Source organism: Protopterus annectens, chromosome 7.part1 (genome assembly GCF_019279795.1).
Source record: "Protopterus annectens isolate FY-2018-M chromosome 7.part1, PAN1.0, whole genome shotgun sequence".
In the NCBI taxonomy this organism is placed as follows: domain Eukaryota; kingdom Metazoa; phylum Chordata; order Ceratodontiformes; family Protopteridae; genus Protopterus; species Protopterus annectens.
In genome coordinates, this window is record NC_056740.1 from 712,089 (window position 1) to 735,274 (window position 23,186).

At 39.1% G+C, this 23,186-nt stretch overlaps 1 protein-coding gene across 1 annotated transcript in view; it reads right to left on the reverse strand.

Moving 5' to 3' along the window:
• LOC122807520 (collagen alpha-1(VII) chain-like) overlaps positions 1 to 23,186 on the reverse strand; it is a gene marked incomplete at its 3' end in the record, with an annotated part of 926,266 nt that overhangs the window by 703,617 nt on the left and 199,463 nt on the right. The window lies entirely within an intron of this gene.

Consider the following 23,186-nt stretch of genomic DNA (forward strand, 5'->3'; position numbering starts at 1 on the left):
CATGGGATTGGACTAAGCCGCAGTGTTCTCATCAATAGTACTGAATGCAGAGAGATATATATACAGACAATTTGGCAGGATAGAGAAAACTGGGCAATTATTGTTTTCATACCACGCATTCATGGTACTCTAAAATGTTTTCCATCCCAACCCACTGATCTCCTTCCATCATACTGTGCGCATTATTTGTTATTTTTATTAAACTTCTCCATTCCTTTAGTAATTGAAGACATGCATTCATTAAATATTCCACAACTATTGTTTCTTTCAGAAACCTTGTTCTTTGAATAAATCTCAAAATTATTGTTCTAACTGGATATGTTGGATAAAATATAAAGCATCCTCCTACCAACATATTTAATATTAGGCATTGTTTATATTCTATATTTAAATTTGCAACACGTATTTTAGCTGTGGGAATGACATTATGCCTTTAAGGATTAATAGTCATTGATCATGGTTAATTGATGTCACTATTTAATGAGGGTTAAAGGATGATTAAACTGTTCTGAAGAAGCCTGGTATAGGTCTAGGTGAAAGCGCTTAACCCTGTATTTGTATGTTGGTTTTTTGATGTTTTTATTGGAATTATTTGAACTGTTTGCCATTAAACGTTTACGGATCTACTGTCCTGCCTGGCCTGGAGTTCTTACATTTCTTAACCTCAAAAGATATCAGAATAATTACAGAGGTAAAGGAGGCTTTACCCACTGTACAACAGTATTAAAGGTTGCTCCCTAACTTCACCCAAGCTGCTAAGTTATTTTTTGATTGCCACTTTTCAGTGAAATGATCAGTTGATCAGCCATGACTCAAAGGACTGTATCACAACTAAGTTACCTCTTTTAAATAAAGACTTGCTTAGCTAGTTTAGAAATCACCTTTCTCTCTTGACAGTGCACAGTTTGCTTCAAAAAGGAACAAACAACAGTGCACACCATAACTCTCACTCTCCCAATCAGGGATCTCTATAGGTTCATAGATTGGTACTAGGCTATTGTCCCTAAGGCCTATACAAGCCTAGCCATAACAATTCCATGGATATTTCTTCCCACAATACTTTCTTCCCTGGACCCCTGTCTAGCAGGGAGAGTGACATGATCCCCGGTGTGAATTTCCTATCTCCCATCTAATCATCAAGGTTCCTTTTGAAAAGGGCCAGGGAGGTGCTCTGCCTGAGATATATGGGCAGTCTATTCCAGAGTATGGGGAGTCTCTGGGTCAGGAACCTATCCCTTCAGCATGTTTTGTTCATTGTGATGACAAGGTTTAGATCCCTGGAGCATGTGGCTCTGAGGGATTGGGATTTCTTTAAGTGGAGCATGTTCAACAGCTCAGGGTTTGACATGGCCTTGTATGTTAAGCAGAGACCATCTCTGAGTAGACGATATGCCACAGAGTATAGCTGGAGTATTTTTAGATGGTCAGCATATGACATCTGCTTTAGGTCTGTGATTCTTTTAGTGAGGTATTTCTGCGGCCTTTCCAGCTGTTGCAGATGTCTTGTGTGGTACATAGCAAACTGGGCATTATATTCTATAATGGGTCTAATGGGGGATGAGTACAGTGGGACAATGACCTCCTTTTTCCTGGATGAAAAGCCCTTAGTAATGAGGTGTGCCACATAGAAGGATTTCCTGACTGTTGGGGCAATGTGGTTATCGAAGGTGAAACCACTGTCCACCTGTGTCCCTAAGTCTCTCATCACACTTTCAGTGTTTACTGTACTGCCACCTATGTGGTAATTCATGGGTATATGTTTTTTCCCAAAGGGGATAACTATACATTTCTTGGCATTAAGCTTGAGCCCATGGCTCTGCCACTAAGCATCTGTTTCTGTAAGGCCCTTTTGTAGAATATCAACATCATTTGGGGATTCAATAATGGCTCCCAGTTTTCAGTCATCTGTGAACTTTGTTAGCCAGAGTCCCTTAATGTTGGCCTGTACTTCAGAGAAGTAGATGCCAAACAAGAGCAGTCCCAGGACTGAATCCTGAGGTACTCCACTTGTTACTTGTCTGGAGCTGGATTTGGAGTCGGCTACTTATACAGTCTGGGTTCTGTCAGTAATCCAGTTGGCAACCCATCGAGTGACGTAGGGATTTATGCCCAGCTTAGTAAGTTTATCTATAATTCCAGAGTGGGGGATGGTGTTGAAGGCCTTGGCGAGGTCCAGATAGGCTGTGTGGAGTGCCTTACCCTCGTCCACAGCCCTGGAGACTGATTCAAAGAAGTCAATCAGGTACAGGAGACAAGATCGGCCCTTCACAAACCCAAACTGGGTGGGGTCCAGTGTTTGAGGTTGCCAATGTCTTTGTTTATAAGTTCCATGATAATGCATTCCATGCCCTTGCAGATCAGGCTCATCAGACTGATGGGACAGTAGTTCCCGGGATCCAAGGTGGATCCCCCTTGTGGGGTGGGATAACTGTAGCTGTGCGCCACTCAGTGGGCACAAAGCCTGAGGTGAGGCTATGATTAAACATGACACTTAGGTGAGGTGCCAGTTCATTTTGTAGTTCATGTAGTACACAGCCAGGGATGTCATCTGGTCCCATGGATGCTGTATTCTTAGCTTTGGAGAGTGCGGTTCCTACCTGTGTGGCCGTGATTACCGTAATTTGGCAATCTTTTGGTATTGAGCTGGGCCTTTTAGGGAGTGAGAGGGGGGTGAAGTTGGCATCAATCTGCCAGGATATTGGCAATATCCTTGGGATCAGTATATTTAATGCCATTCTGTTGTAGCTCAGAGCAGATCTGAGCATTGCCATTTAGATTCTTGACATAACCATAGGATGCCTTGTGGTTGCCTTTGGAATCTTTGGCAATTTTATTTTCGTAACTCGCTTTTGACGATTTTATGAGGGATCTCAGCTTCTTACTGAGGCTGGTAAGGGAGTTTTTTGAATTCTAGGATTTTCCTCTTTTTTGCAATAGTTTCTTCCTTCTGTTGTATACTTTGTTTATGGCAGGGGACCACCAGATTGGCTTCCTTTTTTTGGAAGAGAGCATCTTGGTTCTATTTGGGATGGCACGATTCATGCACGAGTGGATGTGCTCGTACAGTGCCTTAGTGTAAGATTCGGCAGTCAAACTTTTAGATCCCGTCTGCATGGGTGTCATGAAGTTTGTCACTTCTAACTTGAATAACATGAAGTTGGCTTTGGAGAAGTTTTTTATGGAGGTTTCCTTACTGGGGGAGTGGGGGCAGGATGTGGATGTCAAGGGTGATTTGCTTATGGTCAGACCTGACCAATGAGGGGGTGACCACTGGAGTGAAGCATCTATCTCCCATGTTGGCAATGACCAGGTCTAGGATATTGGAGCCCCTGGTGGGACAATGGATTAGTTGATCCAGGACGTTGGAATTTATGAATTCCAACAAATGCTGGGAAAAGGAGTTGGTACCCGAGTAGTTTTCCCAGTTAATGGCAGAGTAGTTGAAATCACCCAGTATTAGGGTGTTTGGTTGTATCTTAATATTTTCCAGTATGTTTAAAAAGGTGTAGTGAGAATCTTGGGGCATGGCGGGGATCTGTAGCAAGCTACAATTTGGATTGCAGTCTTACCTAGTGTTAGTTGCACCTGCTGAATTTCAGATGCATTGTGTTTGGCAAGTAGCCTGGAGGTGAGAATATCATTGGTGAATATGGACACTCCTCCACCTTTAGTGTTTCAGTCTTAGTTTGGTGGCCGAAAAGTGTAGTAAGAGTTGTAGCCTGGTATTGCAGAGGTGCCCTTTGGAGCCTTGAACCAGGTCTCAGTTACTGCACAGATATCAATGTTCTCCATTTTTAGGAGTACCTTGAGAGAGTGCATTTTGAGGTTTAAACTTCTAGCATTGAGTAGCATTACCTTCAGATTTTGCACGCTTGTATCTGTTATGGTGGTGGTTTTGTCCTTTGAACCTTGCCTAAAAAAGGCACTATAGGAATGGCAAGGGCTTTAGCCAGTAACCTGAATCCCAGGGGTGACAGGTGCAGACCATCTCTGGCAAAGCATCGTAGTTTGTCGATCATGTCTTCCCAGGCAGACAGATACTGGATCCCCTTTGAATGACATCAGAAGCTTAGCCAATTGTTGAAGTCAATCATTTTGTCCTTATACTGTGGTATCATTCTGGGTGAAGGCAGGATGCTACTCAGGGCTAGGGTCATACCTGCCTGGGCCACATGATCTGGGAGCTCCTCTATGTATCTTTTCATATAGTCCAGGGAGGTACCTCTCAAGTCATTCACTCCAACATGGACAATGACAGAGTTGTATTTGTACTTGTTGTGGAGTGACTTGAGTGCATGCATTATGTGGTGGATCCTGGCACCCGACAGACACCTGACTGTAATTTTCTACTTGTTCAGCTTGGTGAGTGGGACATCAGTGGGCATGACTATAGAGTCACCTATGACTAACGTGTTGGGTACATTGTCTTGCCTAAGGGGCTGTTGTTGGGTGGCACACTGGTGTTGTGAGCTATGTGTCACTTTGGTTGTGATTGGTGTTTGTTTGCCTTTCAGCTTCATAAGTCCTTGTTGCTTGGGCAGGCTAATGTTAAGGGCCTCCGCATATGTGGGTTTAGTGTTGCTATGTGTGGGTGTTGATGGTGTGGGTTTTGAAGGGCTATATGTTGCTTGAGGTGTAGTGCAGGTGTTAACCTTCTCCTCTTAACTGTCTAGAACAATCTTGGCTGGAGAGAGCTTTGCTTCCAGTTTGGCTATGCAAGTGCATCTCTTGCAGGTTGTAGTGTTGGGTGGTAGGAGGAGAGGTTTGTCTTTTTACATGAGGCAGTTGCCACATTGCCCCAGTATACCCAGATTCACCAGGTGGACAGGAGAAATCACCGGAAGCTGGCCCTTGGACATGCCTGTTTAGGTGCTTTTTTTGTAAAGTACAAGAGCTGTTTTCCCTTACCTTTGCAAGGTACTTTGCAATCACAGGCTGTTTAGTGCCTGTGATTAATTTCTCCTTATTGACAAGGAGAGTTGAGTGCTTGTATCAGTTTCAGGCTTCCTAGTGCTTTCCAGCAGGTTCTAGAGCAAGTGCTAGTCACAGGGGTTCAGATTTTAGTGCTACTACTGAGAAACCAGCTAGTTCTAAGGGAAATTTGAAAAGCAGACTTTCTGGCACTTGGAATAGTTTAACTATAGTCCAGTGGTGCTGCACGATGGGAAAAATGTGCAAACACAAGAGTTCTAAGCCAGAAAGTTGAAAGGGATAGAAATCAGCCCAAAACAGCTAATAAAATTACAAGTCAGAGCTGGAAACCACTACTCTAGTGTTAGATAGGCAGTACAATGCTCACCATTCCCACTGGTAAGCAGTAGGACTTCCCTCTACCACAGCAAGGTCTGGATAGCTCTGAACACAGAAAATAAAGTCCTGAGACAAGCAAAGCCTGGGATCTAGAATATACTGGCTAGGAAAGGTGGCAAATAAGCAAACGAGACAGTATTTTTTTTTGGTTAAAACAGGCTAAAGAATGCAATAATACAGTAAATAAACACAGAAAAGGATAACGCACGTGAGTGTGTAGTCCTAAACAGTAAATGCAATTAAAACTCTATAAAATTAGCAATTTAAAACTTTTTAAATGAAGCAAGGCAAGTGCACAACTGAAAAACGATTTAAGAGGCAGTAATACAGTAGAGTAAGTAGCTAGTCTACATATACAGAGAAGTCTATGTATACAGAAAAGCAGCTAAAACACACTTAAACAATTCAGATGCAGTACAACCTAGAGCCCTTGAGTTGCAGCAATATTAATGCAAATACAGTCTTAATAAATGCACTAAAATATACTCTATATTTCTAAAATGTTTGAGAAGCACAGTCAGAACACAAGGAGATTTTGGCAATTTTATTTTTTTTAAAGAAAGGGAGAAAGGAGGAACATAATGCCTTGTCAGATGTTCCCTCTGTATTAGGTAGAATGAGCTAATGACACTAGACTGGGAGGAGTGTCCCAGACCAAATATACAGTAGGGGCGGGGAACTGCAAAGCCACCAAATACAACAACAAGACACCAACAGGGAGGGTGGGCGTGGATCAATACTAAAGCTATTAGCCTACACTATTTTAGACAGTAAACACTACAGAAATCTTTATGACAGCAGTGAGCCACAAAATGAAAGTTTTTAAACAGATAAAGGAGCATGTAGATGCTACAGAATGCTTTTAACTGCAAACAAATCAGTTACCCATGCAGATTAGTTAACAGCAAAAAATACAGTAAAACGTATGCAACAGGCAATAAAAAGTGCTATTTATAAATTGCAAGAAGCAATAACCAGTATAAATAAGCCAAACAACAGGATACTTATTGTTATATATCTCACATCAGAGTTGTAGTCAATGCCCCTCCTCCACTCTGCTCAGTGTTTATAGACAGAAATCCTCTCAAAGTTAGGGCTTAAATACTAGAAGATACGATCTTAGACAACGTTTTTTTTTTAAAAGCACAAAAGAACCAGCCCCCACTAGCCAGCAGCCAATCAACACAATCCTGCCATGAAGATAAAGAAAGGCTTCTGCTAATTCAAGATGGCCTAGTCATGCACTCAGAAAAATCACTGCAAAAACAAACAGGCCCAGAGCCAGCAAATCTGAACTGGGACAATACTAAAGCTATTAGCCTATACTCTTTTAGTCAGTAAAAACTACAGAAATCTTTATGACAGCAGTGAGCCACTAAATGAACATTTTTAAGCAGATAAAGGAGCAAGGAGACTCTACAGAATGCTTTGAACTGCAAACAAATCAGTTTCCCATGCAGATTCATTAATAGTAATAAAACACAGTAAAAAATATGCAGCAGGCAATAAAAAGTGCTATATATAAGTTGCTAGAAGCAATAACCAGTATAAATACACCAAAAAACAGGATACATATTGTTATATATCTCAGATCAGAGTTGTAGTCATTGCTTCTCCTCCACTCTGCTCAGTGTGTGTATAGACAGAAATCCTCTCAAAGCTATGGCTTAAATACCAGAAGATACAACCTTAGACAACTTGTTTTAAAAAAAGCACAAAAGAAACAACCACCACTAGCCAGCAGCCAATAAACACCATGCAGACACGAAGGTAAAGAAAGGATTCTGCTAATATAAGATGGCCTAGTCATGTGCTCAGAACAATCACTGCAAAAACAAACAGGCCCAGAGCCAGCAAATCTGAACTGGGACAATACTAAAGCTATTAGCCTATACTCTTTTAGTCAGTAAAAACTACAGAAATCTTTATGACAGCAGTGAGCCACTAAATGAACATTTTTAAACAGATAAAGGAGCAAGGAGACTCTACAGAATGCTTTGAACTGCAAACAAATCAGTTTCCCATGCAGATTCATTAATAGTAATAAAACACAGTAAAAAATATGCAGCAGGCAATAAAAAGTGCTATATATAAGTTGCTAGAAGCAATAACCAGTATAAATACACCAAAAAACAGGATACATATTGTTATATATCTCAGATCAGAGTTGTAGTCATTGCTTCTCCTCCACTCTGCTCAGTGTGTGTATAGACAGAAATCCTCTCAAAGCTATGGCTTAAATACCAGAAGATACAACCTTAGACAACTTGTTTTAAAAAAAGCACAAAAGAAACAACCACCACTAGCCAGCAGCCAATAAACACCATGCAGACACGAAGGTAAAGAAAGGATTCTGCTAATATAAGATGGCCTAGTCATGTGCTCAGAACAATCACTGCAAAAACAAACAGGCCCAGAGCCAGCAAATCTGAACTGGGACAATACTAAAGCTATTAGCCTACACTCTTTTAGACAGTAAACACTAGAGAAATCTTTATGACAGCAGTGAGCCACAAAATGAAAGTTTTTAAACAGATAAAGGAGCAAGGAGACTCTACAGAATGCTTTTAACTGCAAACAAATCAGTTACCCATGCAGATTAGTTAATAGCAATAACATACAGTAAAATGTATGCAACAGGCAATCAAAAGTGCTACATATAAATTGCTAGGAGCAATAACCAGTATAAATAAGCCAAAAAAAAGGATACTTATTGTTATATATCTCAGATCAGAGTTGTAGTCAATGCCCATCCTCCACTCTGCTCAGTGTGTATAGACAGAAATCCTCTCAAAGTTAGGGCTTAAATACCAGAAGGTAAAACCTTAGACAACTTTTTTTAAAAAAAAGCACAAAAGAACCAGCCCCCACTTGCCAGCAGCCAGTCACCATAATTGTGCCACAAAGGTAAAGAAAGGCTTCTGCTAATTCAAGATGGCCTAGTCATGTGCTCAGAACAACAACTGCAAAAACAAACAGGTTTAGAGACAACAAATCTGAACTGGGACAATACTAAAGCTATTAGCCTACACTCTTTTAGACAGTACACACTACAGAAATCTTTATGACAGCAGTGAGCCACAAAATGAACATTTTTAAACAAATAAAGGAGCAAGGAGACTCTACAGAATGCTTTTAATTGCAAACAAATCAGTTACCTGTGCAACTTAGTTAACAGCAATAAAATACAGTAAAAAGTATGGAGCAGGCAATAAAAAGTGCTATATATAAATTGCTAGAAGCAATAACCAGTATAAATAAGCCAAAATACAAGATACTTGTTGCTATATATCTTTGATCAGAGTTGTAGTCAATACCCCTCCTCCACTCTGCTCGGTGTGTATAGACAGAAATCCTCTCAAAGTTAGGGCTTAAATACCAGAAGATACAACCTTAGACAACTTTTTTTAAAAAAGCACAAAAGAACCAGCCCCCACTAGCCAGCAGCCAATCAATCAACACAATCCTGCCACAAAGGTAAAGAAAGGCCTCTGCTAATTCAAGATGGTCTAGTCATGTGCTCAGAACAATCACTGCAAAAACAAACAGGCCCAGAGTCAGCAAATCTGAATTGGGACAATACTAAAGCTATTAGCCTACACTCTTTTAGACAGTAAAAACACTACAGAAATCTTTATGACAGCAGTAACCACAAAATGAAAGTTTTTAAACAGATAAAGGAGCAAGGAGACTCTACAGAATGCTTTTAACTGCAAACCAATCAGTTACCCGTGCAGATTAGTTAATAGCAATAAAATACAGTAAAAAGTATGCAGCAGGCAATAAAAACTGCTATATATAAATTACTAGAAGCAATAACCAGTATAAATAAGCCAAAAAACAGGATACTTATTTTTATATATCTCAGATCAGAGTTGTAGTCAATGCCCCTCTTCCACTCTGCTCAGTGTATAGAAATGTTTATATAATCTTACATAAATTGTGATACTGCTCCACTAATTCCACTATCCTCATCTGCAAATACTTCAACTTTCCCATATATAAAATCAAAACAGATTGTTCACCCTTCTTTCCCTTGTTTTATAACTCAATTACCTTGCATTATCCCACCTCAGATTACTTTCCATTCACATCAGGGTCTTGAGAGGACTCTGCCTGTTTACTTTAAAATATATGTTTTTAAAGCACTGTCCATCATTACTGAAATCAATCTTTAATCTCTTATGCTTGCTATCCCACTCAGAACCTCGTTACAACCTAAACAAATTCAGCATACCTGCCGAGAAAATTAATTTGCCAAGGTTTTCTCTATAAATGGAACTCTTAAATTTCCTCCAGACTTTAAGGAAATATAACTCTGAACTACAACTCTGCTCGGTGTGTATAGTTTATGCATTTAAAACAAACTCAGCAATTAAATGATTATATTAATTAAATGAAAGCTCGCCTTAGAACTAAAAAAAAATGTTTTTCATTGTCATTTTTTCTGTGGTATTTTAACACCTCAAAATCACTCCAAGTGCTTATTTTACAATTTTAATGTGTTTCCCACAAAATGGTGGTCGATAGGGCCTGCCTTGGTAATGTGACCTTATTTTTTTGCTTTCATTCCTTCTTCCCAGAATACATTTCAAGTCCTCTTTATATGAGCCATGCCAGATGTTAGATGGAGGTTTTTCACTTAAAAGTAGCTGTTAGGCATAATGTTGCACATATGTAGTAGAATAAGCCTGAAAATATAGAGTCAGACTTGTGTTTTCATTTATATGACAATTCAGTAGAAGGGAAAAGATAAGCATGAGATGTGCAGAAATAACAGATCTCAAGGAAAAGCTACAGAACATTCCTTTCTAAAGGAAAAGATAATGTGTACTTTCAATGGAATCCTAATAAAGAACAGACAGCACTGTCGGGCACCTGCAAGACAAGTCCTGGGAATCAAGGTTAAGCGGGTGGATATAGCTACCAGAGGAAAGTTACTGGACTGAAGTAATATATATGCTTAGGACAGAGAAGTTAGTTAAAGTCTGATACAAGACTTGCTCAGATTGTACTGCTTTCATGCTTTCAGTTATTTGATATACTGTGCGGCTATATACCATTTGAATATGCTGTTGTTACATTTATATCTGCTGCTATTATATTATATGTTACTCACTACAATAAACTATTATTAAGCAATATATGGCAACATAACTCTGATTTCTTACACCACACATAAGGAAGTGGTGTTTTATCATGCCTTTAAGATAGATGGCAGGAGTTTGAAGCACTGTCTTCTAACACACCTTCTTTAACAGAGCTTTGTATATGTTTCCTTGACTGATCCTCATTTATGTGTCTCTCAAAGCTTGTTCTATGTTATGAATAGCCATTAGCTGCATTCAGCAAAAGAAAGTAGGTAAACAGATGGCTTTTGTAAAGCAATTCTTTCATAGTTCTATGGGAAATGATAGACCCTCCCCCACACTCACATCCTGAGGTGTGAAAACTCTCACTGCAGTAAATGATCTTTGATGTATCATATACAGCTGACAGCTGCTAGTGGAAATGATTCCAAAGTAAGTCTTTCTGCTACTTAGCAATGTCTTCAGGGGCAAGTTTTTTATTCTCATGAATGATGCAGAATTAAAAAGTGCTTTACTAGTTCCATAATTATTTCTGTCATGTTCATCCCGTTTTCTTCTGTTTTGCATTTATTTACAATTTGTTAATCAAAAGAGATAAGTCCCTTTAAACCCCTGACTTATTTAATTGCTTTGTTTTGCTATGAAAGGGGACTATTAAGTTCTCCTCATTTCTGCAATTAAGACAGTGGAAAACAGTTCCACAGCTTTCTGTCTTTTTATAGACACTGCTGTGCTCCTGACATCAGTGAGGCCACGGTGGTGCAGCAGTTAGTGTTTTTGCCTCACAGCAAGAGGATCTTCGGTTCGATCCTTGGCTGGGGTGCCTTCTGTGCGGAGTCTGCATGTCCTCCCTGTGGTCACATGGGTTTCCTCTGGGTGCTCTGGTTTCGTCCCAAAGACATGCTTGTAGGTGGATTGGACACTCTAAATTGGCCCTAGGCGTGATGAGTGCGTGCATGTGTGTGCCTTTTGTGGAAGGTTGGGCAGGGCACCAGGCTGGCAACTCAACACTGTAAAACTCCACTGCTGTGGCGACCCCTAACTGGGAAAAGCCGAAAGAAGAAGAATCCTGACATCAGCAGGAGTAATTGCCCATCAAAGACTGACTGCAGTACCTGATAAGGTAAACTATAGATTTCTCTGTGTCTGTAGTATGCCATGCAGGCAGAGACAAATTCTTCTGCAAAGTATTTGAGAAGTTAAGCTTAAAAACAAGTAGCTGGGCTTTCTCTTCCTTTGATTCCAAGGCAAAGAAATGAAGGTTTTTTAAAGTACAAGTAGGTTTCTGGTACTTACATAATACTGGAACCATAGTGTAGGAAGAAAAGCAACCTAAGGGTTGAGTTAAACTGTAGGAGAGGGTGGAGTTTTCCTTTAATAGTGACTCAAACAGGTATGCTGATCCAAACAGGACCATTTTCAGCTATGCTCCTATAAAGAAGGCAGTGATATAAAAATAAATTATTAAAGAATGCAAGAGCTTAAGCATGTAAGCTCAGTATAAATTGAATGCATGGTATATAATATTGCATGCATTAAAATTAAGCTGCGATAATACTAAACAATAATAGAGATACTGTACACATAACTTTGAATACAGCCAACAGTGTCTGGCTCAAATACTGTCATAACTCCACTGTCTGCAAATACAGCCAATACTTCTGCTGCATAATGTTTTTTTTTTTTTTTTTAAACATCTTTATTAAATTCTTATGTATGACATAGGCAATCTTACATTTACATAAATGAAAATAAACCATAACAACACAATCTCATTTTCAAACATTATACCTTATAAACCGTCTTCTGGTGCATAATGTTAAGCTGTCTAGTGTCCTCCCCAACAAGAAAACAATAATAATGATGATATTCATTGGTTGCTATCAAACAAAATTCAGTCCCCCCATTACCATCAAACAGGCCTGGCAGAAAAGAACACTAATAATCATAGCCAGAATTCTATACACTGCAAGATGCCAAGCAACACTTCAGAGTAAACATGTGTAAACTGCATCCTGATGGGCAAATTGCTTCAGAACATAAATAAGGAAAAGTTAAAGTCAGGAAAAATTGTCCCTAACATGTAGAATGTTAGTGCTGGGATATATCATCCACTCTGTGGGAACCAATGGGCAACCAATGCAATCTTAATATGGCTGAAGTCCATGAAAAGGTGGGAGAGGGGAGAAACATAAATTAAAAAGGCACTCTGACCCACAAATGTGCTAAATACAGGCTGGTGAACTAGTCATGAGGGCCCCCTATTGAAATGTCAAAACTCATAATGCCAAATGCCAGTGTTCAAAAAAAAAGACTGCAACTGCAAGAGAACAGCGAATCTTAAATATCACAGTTCTCCTTTAACTTTCTTTTTTTGCAAGGGGACAAACCCTCCTACACCCTCTCCATGTAGATAGTAAGCACCCCACACCCCCCCAAATGTATATATACCAACTCCAAGATCACCATACCTTGGACAAAAGGGAATATCCTGAGAAATAGCCATCTCGGACCTGATATATGGAAGTCTGCTTTTTCAGCCATTCTGTCTCTGTATTTCAGGACTCATTCTACTGGCTCCCAAATTTCAAATGGTCACCAGTCATTGGGTACTAGTTTGATACACAGCTGATTCTGCACATTGGAAGTATTTTTTTAAGGTCTGATAACTTTACAAACTGCATAAAAATAAAATAACTCTTGATCAGTTAACCACTGGCTGAAGACAAAGATGAGGAAAGCGGGAGATGTTTGTTATAATCAGTTGACCAGTATATGACCAAGTATAACAACTGTAGAGAAGAAGCAGAAGAAAAGGAAAATAAATATTAGATTTTATTAAAAAAGGTAGGGGGCAAGAATTAAATCTGGGAAAAACAGCTGATGTTACATATTTTCAATTTTATTTTGTTTAATTGTGTTCCATAAATTATGACTTTTGGTATTGTATGATTTGACACCGCCTTTAATTTTTGATACTACTTCCAAGATCACTGGAAATTGTCCGTGTCTTACATTTCTGAAGGAAGTTCCATGAATTTAAACACCTACAAGTACATATCTACAATTTAATAGCTAGTAAAAATACCAGAATCAGCTTTATTCACATAAAAAAACATATCCTTACTTCTTTGGCCTGCTATACAGTAAACTGTACAGCTTCTAAAAGGGCCAAAGCAGAAACAAAGCACTGGTATTCTTCTGCAATGTTAATGGACATTGCCAAACTCACAGACATTCTTTATATAGAAATGCCTAAAGCTTCTGACTCATTATTACACCCTCTCCTGCTAAGTCAACTCCACAAATGGAGAATGGAAAAATATAACACTTCAGTGGATGGAAACTATCTCTGGGACTGCAGACAAAGTACAAACTGAGTGGTCTCTTACCAACTACTGCTCTGCTTGTGGGTATCTATAGTTGCTGCACTGTTTTTTTATCATTATTCATACCACTGACAATCTAAACCATCTAGCTTACTTGTGACCAATGACCTGGAACTCCTGAGATCAGTCTACACGCCATGCCTAATTGGTTCTGTCCTCACTCAGAATGCACCATATATATACAATTGTATCATTTTACATACTTGGTTCCAGAACAAACAGATGTCCCTCATTATTGCCAAAACAAAATTAGTTTTATCTGGGACACACACCAGGCTGAAAAGCAGAAATCATCCTAAACCGAAAAGTTTCTGCACTTACCTGTTTGTACACAGCTGCCATAAACCAACTTAGTACCTTGGCCTTGCTTTGGATACATTGCTAACAACTGACATAATACAAACTAAACCATTACAGTTAGTAGAACAATTTAACTAAAGAATCTCGAGAAGGTACAAACAAAGTTGACACATACTTTCCCCATTCTCAGTATTATCTCATCACCAGTAATCAAAGCTTGCAAACATTACTAAAGAAAGAATTCAGTCTAGAAGGTACATCCCTAGTAAACCTTAAACACAGTAGGTTAGCTGTCTAATAAGGAATGTGCCACTCTATTATCTTGCAGTCTTATTTATAATGCATTCGGTTTTGGTCACTAAACAACTTTTGCCTGCAATGTTTTCTGCCATCATTTCCTAGCGAACTCAATTTCTACCAAGCCCTCTTTCAAATGTTCCCAGCACCTACTTCACTTGGCAACAACGTCTTCACTTTGCAAGGCCTCAGCATATGGATTAGTTGCTTATGCAGTATTTGATCCCAACAAAACATTCCTGCTAGGGCTTCTAACTCAAACAGCATCCATCCAATATTCATGTAAACAGCTGTACAGAGGGAATAATGTAGGCTCGGTCACATTTCAAGTTGTGCTACAAACACCTAATTTCTGCTGCTGCCATGTGGTTGCTGAAAGGCTATAAAATATTGCACTGGTAAATACCTTCCTACTTTCTAATCCTTTTTTTGGGCACATTTTGAGTGTCTTAACATAGCATTATATGGTAGTTTAGCACAGATGATTAAGGCTATGAGCTGCTAATGAGTTTCATCATGCAGCTCTAGGTTTGATTCCTTCACACAATTTATCTGCTGTACAACAACGTGCAAGCCACTTAACCAGACAGTGCCCCTGAAAATAGCCTTGTGCTTAATGGGTTTAACTGGTTAACAAATAAAATAAATAAAAATATATATACAAACACACATACATATATGCATAGCTTGTAGAATCATGCTTGCCATTTATTATAATATGGTAGATAATAATTGAAAATGTGTCTCTTATGTACATTTTTGTATCAGCAGCACTAAGTCTTGTTGGTACAAGCACCCACACATGGCAGCTGAGGGTACTTCATGCAACAGTCCACCTAACTGGTCCATGATGGTGGCAGTGGCATCAACCCCCTTTTTCCTATTTTGTACATGGGTTCAGGGTGTCACATCAACAGTGACCATCACCTAGAGACAATGTTTGCACCCCCAGTCCATAACAATACTAAGTAAAGTGAAAACATTCAACATTCAGTCATCCACTGATTTTCTAAGGCATGCCTCATCCTATTCAGAATTACGGGTGAGTCACAGCTTTTTATTGTAAGTTAATATATTTACTGAGACTTTTCTTTACATTACCTTACTACTTTTTCAGCCTACCAAATTATTTTTCTATATGCATTAACCTGCACACAGACAACCACCAGACAGAATTTCAATGAATCTAAGACTCTCTTTACCATATGAGAAGCAGTTCCACAATGGGGAAAGTCTCTAGAAGATAATTTTGCCCTTCTTTTTAGTGTTGTTGACTTCAATTTTAAAACTAAAGTCAGCTCCTCTAGTATTTCTGCCTTTTGCCAAATAATTTAGTTTTATGGATTCATCCCAGAAATGGTCACAGACAGTTCTATAGGCCAGACTTTGGCCATCTCAAAAATCTGTGCGAGACAGAATATAGGGTCAGGTATTTAAGTTACGTCTGTATTCACAATCATATGACTGTAGGTCTCCAACCATACCTTTTCAAGTTAAGTAATTTACTTCTTTAGCTATGCACAGAGCACTGTACTACAAGCTACAACTGGTCTAAGTAATGGTCTAACTAATGAAGTAAACCGTGAAAGGATCTTGATGCTAGCCACTGGAAGCCAAGGCATCAGAGAAGTGTTGTGTAGGCTTAACGTTGACAAGAAACAACTGCCTTGACTTGTGGGTTGTGCATAATGTTGGAATGCACATGGCTTCACATTACAGTACAGCAACATAGTTAAAATGCCACAATGCAGAACCTTGGAGAGCATCCCTGTATACGTGGCTATGCCTTCTACCCATAATAATGTAGGATCATAACACATTTCTGGACATGCTATTCTGATAAAGCTCATTATGTCTGCAGGGTGCTTTATTGCTATCATCAGTTTAGACAAGCAGCACCTTATGAATCACAATGGCATAATGAATGGGATATTCAGCATTTGCGGACTTGGTTGAACATACTCTTGTAGCTGGTTTAATTGGAGAACAAAAGCAATTCTAATAGATAATGACCCTGTAGATTCCTCCCTTAAAGAACACTGTCACAAACTCTCACCTTTTATGTACTGTCTGTCTGCTGGCCTTATACCCAGTGTATGATTCCATAACTACAAAAATGTTAATAACATCATAGTGGGGGACAATTTCAAATGCCTCAAGTAGGTCAGTTACATGACATCAACTAGGGTACCTTCATCTAGCACCGAAATGACTCCCCCCAAAAAAGAGTCCAGGTACAACAAAGACAGCCAATTTCAAGCAAAGCTGAAGGTTATTAAATAATCCCAACTTCTGAAATCTTTTTTTTTCATCAGTTCAACCTAACTTTTCAAAGACTTCACAAAAGATGCTAGTCAAGCTGATGAGACTGCAATTATGTTGGAGACTGGAAGATCCATCCTTATGAAGAGGAACTACTACTGTTATATGTACTCTCTTGAGACTGCACCCTCATGTAAAGAGTTTGTAGCTTCAGTGGTATAACTATTGTCCCTCTCTAACATAGATGACAAGCAGGTGGGGCATTTCATTTAGATGCTTTAATACATAGAAACACATCAAGATGGATAGCAACATTATAAAATATAAACAAACTGGTTAACAGACAGACCTTACACACTTACATGCTTACATCTCAATGGCTTACTGCAAAATGGCAGTCAGACTTGCACGTGCTCAGTATTTGTACACTCGTGCAAGTCCTTGGATAGCTTCTTAAATATATATGTACACATACTGCCTTACATCCTCTCTCTTAAAAAGATTGCCCTTTGTAAAAACAATATTAGACATGCATTACTATAGACATTAGAACAAAACACAATGTTCTTGTCCAAGTTACCATGTATCTGCTACGTGGTTTGGAGATACGACCAAATCTTGTAACATAACAATCTGGACTGAATTTAGCAACAGGGACAGTCTTCAGTGAACAACTTGTATCAGGAACTTCTGGATTCATCACAGAAATGGGAATATTCGCTGGAACTTCCTCAGGAACTGAAACACCAGACAACTCATTCTGAGATAAAGAGTCTTTCTCACAGGCTATGTGCTGTGGCATAGGCTCGCACACCAGTCCCAAATGTTTCCAATTCTGCCTAAACTCTGCTCCTTGTGATTCCACAATGTATGATCTTGGCTCCTGGAAAATATTCTTTACAACACCAAGCTGATCATAACCTTTGGAAATTTGCATCCTTACCATTTCTCCTTCTCGTAATGGATTGAGCGATATGCTGGCTTTATCATAGGAGGACTTCTGGATTAGGTGTTTCTTCAACAGATTGGCTTTCACTGACCAGTTGTTCTTGACACATGGAACCAACAATTGACTACTGATTGGTAATGTGGTTCTGGTTTGTGTTGACAGAAGTTTCTGAGCAGGTGAACTAAGATGTCTATCATGAGGAACATTTCTGAGATACAAGAGATTCAGGAAAACATCACTATTGTCTCATTTTGACTTCTGTAGTAACTGTTTTGCTCTTTGAACTGCAAGTTCTGCCCAACCATTTGACTGTGGGTACTCAGGGCTACTCATAACATGAATAAAGTACCATTCTTCTGCAAATCTTTTGAACTGTTGGCTTGTAAACTGTGTGCCATTGTCAGAAATAACTTTTTGCGGACTACCATGCACTGCAAAATGGCACTTCATTTTAGTAATGACAGTACTGGATGCTAGATTGGGAAGTGAGTCAATCTCAAACCAATTTAAGTAAGAGTCTACTAACACCAAATAATGTTGACCATTTCACTCGAAGATGTCGGTAGTTACTGTCGACCAAGGAAGTTCAGGAAGCTGGTTTAGCTGAAGTGGTTCCTTCTATTGATGTGGTTTTGTACTGTTATACAAAGAACAACATGAAAGTGCTCTCTCAATGTCTAATCACATAGAAGGCCAAAATACTAGTCCTCTTACCCTTCTTTTGGTAGAGTCGGTTCCTGGGTGACCACCATGCAAGATAGTAATGTACTCATGTTGTAAGAACTTTGGAACAATTACTTTTGGACCTTTCATAATGATACCATTGTCAGACAAAATCTCATCTCTGTATGGAAAATAAGGTTGCACTTCTTGAGGTAAACTAGATTGCTTTGAAGGACATCCTTGACTGATGAAGTGGTTGAACCTTTGTAAAACTGGATCTGTGGCTGTGTGATCTCTCAACTCAAGATGTGTGGAAGAAAATTTGCTCACTTCCATGACTTCAAAATCAAGGTTCTCATTCTCATGCTGTTCACTGGGGATTTTGGGCAATCTGGATAATGTACCAGCAGGATAAAGAAGTTTGCTTTTCTTGTAGATAAGAGTGAAATTATGCTTTTGCAATCTCAGCATCATTCTTTGCAGTCTGGCTGGAGCTGAATGCATAGGCTTCCTCAAAATAATGACTAGGGTTTGGTGGTCTGTTTCAGTCTGTATAGGTCTACCATAAACATAATCATGGAACTTCGAACATGCAAACACAATTGCCAATAGCTCTTTCTCGATCTGGGCACTCTGCATTTTAATTTGGGTAAGAGTTCTCGATGCACAGGAAAAATGTTGACCCTTTTTTAGAATTATTGCACCTAGACTAAATTCTGAAGCATCACATGAAAGAGTAACTGGCTTGTGAACATCACAGTATCTGAAAGTTGGTGGACTGGCAATTCTGTGTTTCAGGACATCAAATGCTCTTTGGTGTTGCTTTGACCAAGGCCAGGATATATCTTTACATGTCAGCTCTTTGACTGGTGCTGAAAGTTGGCTCAAGTCTGGAATGAACTTGCCTAGGTAGGTAACCATGCCAAGAAAACACTGCAGGGCTTGAACATTGTCTTGTGCTGGCATCTCGAGAATGGCTGTTTGCTTAGAAGGGTCTGGTCGTAAGCCTGAATTAGTGAATAAATGACCAACATAAAAGTAACTTCTTGTAGCCTGAATTTGCATTTCTGTGTATTGAGCTTACCATTCACTTGACATGCCCTTTCCAGAACTTTTCTGAGGCTTCTGTCATGCTCAGCTTCACCATGCCCTCTTACTAGTATGTTGTCTACTATATTAGCACAAGGATACCCAGAAAAAAGTTGCTCCATTGCACATTGAAAGACTTCACTTGCAGAATTTATCCCAAATGGCATTCTCAAAAATCTGTACCTGCCAAACGGAGTACTGAACGTAGTGAGCAATGATGATTTCTTGACAAGCTGAATTTGCCAAAATAAACTCTTTGCATCTAAGATGGAAAAAACAGTGGCATTTGGCATCAAGGCTGTGACTTCTTCAACTCTGTGCATTGGATGATGAGGTCTTTTTAGTGCTTTGTTCAAATCTCGTGGATCAATACATATTCTGATGTCATCTGAGCTTTTCTTATGAGCCACCACCATGGAAAATACCCATTCAGTTGGAGCAGTAACTGGACAAATCACACCTTGTCGCACCTTTTTATCTAGCTTGGCTTTGACTCTGTCCTGCATGGCTATTGGAACTTTTCTTGCTGACCTGATAACTGGACTGACATCCGGGTCTAACTCCATGGTGTACACAATTGGAAGCTTCCCTAGTTTGTCTTCGAAAAGATCAGCATTGGTAGAAAAAATGTACTGGGCAAAATTACAGTAGTGGTCTTTTAAGCTAACATGGTGGACTACCTTATTAAATGAAAGCCGTCCCATTTTCAAACTGTCTCTGAGCCCTAACAATGAATGGACGTGCCTCCTGGCCATATAAAATGACAAGTCATAGCTTCTTCCAGCAGAGTAACATGAAAGCACTACTGAGCCTTCTGTTTGAATTTCTTCACCACCATAAGCAACAAGCTTCACACTACTTGCCATATCAAGCATTTCACCATGACACACTCTAGCAAACGTTTCTGCTGACAAAATATTGCACTTGGAACCTGTGTCAACTTTGAGCTCTATGGGCTTTTATCCAAATAGTACAAAATACTTCATTCTTTGCCCTTAAAACTACTGCATTGACTGTTTCATGTAGAACTGACACACCACACACCATCAACATAAAGACTAGGGTTGCAGCTCTCTAATTGATCAACTTGTTTCTCAAAATGTTACCTCTTAATAAAATAATGTGGGCCTTTTGATTTACAAAACCTTTTGAAATTATTCCATTTATTGCATATGTGGCATTGCTGACCAAAAGCTAAACATTTTTCAATTTTAAATTCATGACTTCCACCACAGTTGCGACAGTTGTCAATGAAACTGGGTTGGGGCCCACACTTTGAGTTTGCTGACTCACTGTTATGATTCACTGAGAATGTGCAAACTCCAGAATTTGCTGGACAGCTCTTGGGTTTACCAGTGAGTGCTGCAGGGGCTACAGTTGCTGCCATGTGCTTGGGCCTATTTCCTTTAACTACGTGCTGCATACTATCAACATCAGCTTTATCACTTTGCCTTCTAGAGCTATTCTCATTTGTAAGCATATTTGTTTGCTTTTCTGTGAGCTCATATATCTAACAAATGTCAGAGGCCTCATACAAAGTTAAATCATTGTCACAAAGCAAAATCTTTCTCACAGCATCATCTTTAATACCACACACAAGTCTGTCTTTTATCAACTCATCCCTTAAATCACCAGATCTGCATGTTTTAGCCTTATTTCTCAAGTTGGTTATATATGCTGGAAAAGTCTCACCAAGCTTTTGATCCCTTACACAAAATAAGTGCCTTTCCATTGTAACATTTGTCCGGGAGTTGCACATTTCTCTAAATTTACATTTTAAGTACTCAGGTTCCTCACTTGGCTCAGTCGGTACAACAATATGACAGTTTCCCCCTCTCCTGTATAGATAGCAGGTGCATACACAAAAGAACGTTCCCTTTCAATGGCTTTTGACTCAGCTAAATTAAGCAGAATAAATGCCTTTGTATGGTCATCTTTATCAGAAAATGCAGCCTGTATGAAAATATTGTACTCATACTCAAACACTCTCCAGTTCCCAGCAATAGTACTGTCAAACACAAGTGCACTGGGTTTTCGAAATCCATTTGCCATGCCCACAAAGTATGTGGAAACACACTGAAAATATGGCCCTTCTAATTATGTATGAACAAACTGTTCTGTGAGCTTAAAATAACATTCAAATGCACAATAAGCTCTTCAAAATACTGTACTTTGTGAAATATGCTCTATAATGGCTGTATTCTGTGAAATAACTTTACTGTAGTACTGCACAAACATGCAAACACTTTATACACCTCTAATAGTTATCAACTCGGATATCTTTGATTAATACAAAACATACGTGCTTAGCGAAAATGCTGTCATTTCCTCTTATTTTATTTGTTTTATGCAATTTGGACTTTATTTCAAACATTTTCCATAGTAATTTGAATATTTTATTAATATCAGTCATTTTGGTTTATGTGAATATTTTTAGAATGTTCTGTATGCCTCATTTCATATTTTGCAAATAAAAATAGTGCTGCGCAAGTTTTACCATCTGAAATTAGTTTCTGACCTGTTTTGCGAGATATGCAAGTTATACGGATGATTCTCTCCTTTATATTCCTCCAGTTTCAACTGAGTGCCTCTTGATCTCGAACTGAAGAATTTGGATTCCATCTTGAGTTCAAGTCCTTTAGACATGCCACTTCTGACACCATGTCGCTCCTCCCTCTCTAACATAGATGACAAGCAAATGGGGTATTTCATTTAGATGCTTTAATATACAGAAACACATCAGGATGGATAGCAGCATTAGGAGGGAGGCCTAATGGTTAAGGTGTTTGCCTTACAAACACAAGGTGCAGAGTTTGAGTCTCACAAGGAATAATTGGCTAGGCTTACAATGGCTCACAAGGGCAGTTAGCCTAGTACTAACCTATGAACATTATAAACTGGTTAACAGACTTTACATACATTGTTTTCCATGAAACTGTTCCCCCACCCTATTCTTGTGATGGTATTATAGTTGGCTTTGCAGTTGCCCGACCCTACTGTAAATTTGATCTGGGACACGCCTCCCAGGCTGGTGTTCACTCTGCTTAATACCGTGAGAACACTTGAGAAGGCCAACCCACTTAGGTTCTTAACCTTGAATTTTTCTTCTTCTCCTTTTTCCTCTCTCGTTGCACTTTACTAAAAAATTGCACTTTATTTTGCTTTTGTCTCTTCTTAAAAGTACTCAGTTGTATTTATTCTGCTCCATTTATTACTGCTTGGTAGTAGCCTGATTAAATTGTAACTGTTACTCTAACCCTTTTGGTTTAAGCACTTGGGCTTCAGACCAGTTGCTTTACATTAAAAAGGTTTGTGGTCTGCACTGTTGTGGCAGGACAGGTAGTTTACATCCTTTTAAGTTGGGAGTTGCTGGTTGAAGGCTTAGTGTCTGTTATTCTAAAAGTGTATTAGTTCTGGTTTAAGCACTTGGGCTTTGGGCCAGTTGTTTTACATTGAGAAGGTGTGGTCTGCACTCTTTTGTGGGAGGAGAGGCTAGATTCTGCCCTTCTGAATTGGGAATTTCTGGTTAAATGCTTATTGTGCCTGCTTATTTGAACTGTTTCGTTCTAAAACTGGCGTGCCTTGGTTGCTGTAGCATAGACTAGATTCAGGCATCCTGAATTTAGTTTTGTTTGTATAACTTGAGCACTAATCCAGACCATCTCTTTTGGAGAAGGTTCCCCTGCACCCTGGTGGCAGGAGTGTGCAGTTAGAACTTGTGTGATTGAAGACTGCTGGAACAGGGCTCAGTTTTGAGTTTTTAACTGGTTAATTGGGTAATTTGTTTAAATCAGTTTGCACATTTTCTATTGTTATATAAAAATTGTACTTTATTCA